The sequence below is a fragment of the Bombina bombina genome, chromosome 5, assembly GCF_027579735.1.
Source record: "Bombina bombina isolate aBomBom1 chromosome 5, aBomBom1.pri, whole genome shotgun sequence".
In the NCBI taxonomy this organism is placed as follows: Eukaryota; Metazoa; Chordata; class Amphibia; order Anura; family Bombinatoridae; genus Bombina; species Bombina bombina.
The window spans coordinates 422,675,237-422,678,078 of record NC_069503.1 but is presented as its reverse complement, the minus strand read 5'-3'; positions in this window follow the sequence as shown (position 1 = coordinate 422,678,078).

Here is a 2,842-nt window from a genome sequence, read left to right as displayed (position 1 = left end):
GGGGCTACAGAGTCACAGGTACAGTCTGAGGTCTAATGTGTGCATGTAACTGACAGGGGCTACAGAGTCACAGGTACAGTCTGAAGTCTAATGTGTGCATGTAACTGACAGGGGCCACAGAGCCATGGGTACAATCTGAGGTCTAATGTGTGCATGTGACTGACAGGGGCTACAGAGCCACAGGTACAGTCTGAGGTCTAATGTGTGCATGTAACTGACAGGGGCTACAGAGCCATGGGTCCAATCTGAGATCTTATGTGTGCATGTAACTGACAGGGGCTACAGAGCCACATGTCCAATATGAGGTCTAGTGTGTGCAAGCAACTGACTGGGGCTACAGAGCCATGGGTCCATTCTGAGGTATTATGTGTGCATGTAATTGACAGCAGCTAAATATCCATAGGTACAATCTGAGGTCTTAAGTGTGCAGTAACTGACAGGGGCTACAGAGCCCTGGGTTCAATCTGAGGTCTAATGTGTGCATGTAACTGACAGGTGCTACAGAACCATGGGTCCTATCTGAGGTCTTATGTGTGCATGTAAATGACAGGGGCTACAGAGCCATGGGTCCAATCTGAGGTCTAATCTGTGCATGTAACTGACAGGGGCAACAGAGCCACAGGTACAGTCCGAGCTCTAATGTGTGCATGTAACTGACAGGGGCTACAGAGTCACAGGTACAGTCTGATGTCTAATTTGTGCATGTAACTGACAGGGGCTACAGAGCCATGGGTACAATCTGAGGTCTTAAGTGTGCAGTAACTGACAGGGGCTACAGAGCCCTGGGTTCAATCTGAGGTCTAATGTGTGCATGTAACTGACAGGTGCTACAGAGCCATGGGTCCTATCTGAGGTCTTATGTGTGCATGTAACTGACAGGGGCTACAGAGCCATGGGTCCAATCTGAGGTCTAATGTGTGCATATAACTGACAGGGGCTACAGAGCCACAGGTACAGTCCGAGCTCTAATGTGTGCATGTAACTGACAGGGGCTACAGAGTCACAGGTACAGTCTGAGGTCTAATGTGTGCATGTAACTGACAGGGGCTACAGAGCCATGGGTCCAATCTGAGGTCTAATGTGTGCATGTAACTGGCAGGGGCTACAGAGCCATGGGTCCAATCTGAGGTCTAATGTGTGCATGTAACTGACAGGGGCTACAGAGCCATGGGTACAATCCGAGGTCTAATGTGGGCATGTATCTGACAGGGGCTACAGAGCCACAGGTACAATCTGAGGTCTAATGTGTGCATGTAACTGACAGGGGCTACAGAGCCACATGTCCAATATGAGGTCTAGTGTGTGCAAGCAACTGACTGGGGCTACAGAGCCATGGGTCCATTTTGAGGTATTATGTGTGCATGTAATTGACAGCGGCTAAATATCCATAGGTACAATCTGAGGTCTTAAGTGTGCAGTAACTGACAGGGGCAACAGAGCCCTGGGTTCAATCTGAGGTCTAATGTGTGCATGTAACTGACAGGCGCTACAGAACTATGGTTCCTATCTGAGGTCTTATGTGTGCATGTAAATGACAGGGGCTACAGAGCCATGGGTCCAATCTGAGGTCTAATCTGTGCATGTAACTGACAGGGGCTGCAGAGCCACAGGTACAGTCCGAGCTCTAATGTGTGCATGTAACTGACAGGGGCTACAGAGTCACAGGTACAGTCTGATGTCTAATTTGTGCATGTAACTGACAGGGGCTACAGAGCCATGGGTACAATCTGAGGTCTTAAGTGTGCAGTAACTGACAGGGGCTACAGAGCCCTGGGTTCAATCTGAGATCTAATGTGTGCATGTAACTGACAGGTGCTACATAGCCATGGGTCCTATCTGAGGTCTTATGTGTGCATGTAACTGACAGGGGCTACAGAGCCATGGGTCCAAACTGAGGTCTAATGTGTGCATGTAACTGACAGGGGCTACAGAGCCACAGGTACAGTCCGAGCTCTAATGTGTGCATGTAACTGACAGGGGCTAGAGAGTCACAGGTACAGTCTGAGGTCTAATGTGTGCATGTAACTGACAGGGGCTACAGAGCCATGGGTCCAATCTGAGGTCTAATGTGTGCATGTAACTGGCAGGGGCTACAGAGCCATGGGTCCAATCTGAGGTCTAATGTGTGCATGTAACTGACAGGGGCTACAGAGCCATGGGTACAATCTGAGGTCTAATGTGGGCATGTATCTGACAGGGGCTACAGAGCCACAGGTACAATCTGAGGTCTAATGTGTGCATGTAACTGACAGGGGCTACAGAGCCACAGGTACAGTCTGAGCTCTAATGTGTGCATGTAACTGAAAGGGGCTACAGAGTCACAGGTACAGTCTGAGGTCTAATGTGTGCATGTAACTGACAGGGGCTACAGAGTCACAGGTACAGTCTGAGGTCTAATGTGTGCATGTAACTGACAGGGGCTACAGAGCCACAGGTACAGTCTGAGCTCTAATGTGTGCATGTAACTGACAGGGGCTACAGAGCCACAGGTACAGTCTGAGCTCTAATGTGTGCATGTAACTGACAGGGGCTACAGAGTCACAGGTACAGTCTGAGGTCTAATGTGTGCATGTAACTGACAGGGGCTACAGAGTCACAGGTACAGTCTGAGGTCTAATGTGTGCATGTAACTGACAGGGGCTACAGAGCCATGGGTACAATCTGAGGTCTAATGTGGGCATGTAACTGACAGGGGCTATAGAGCCACAGGTACAATCTGAGGTCTAATGTGTGCATGTAACTGACGGGGGCTACAGAGCCATGGGTACAATTTGAGGTCTAATGTGTGCATGTAACTGACAGGGGCTACAGAGCCACAGGTACAGTCTGAGGTCTAATGTGT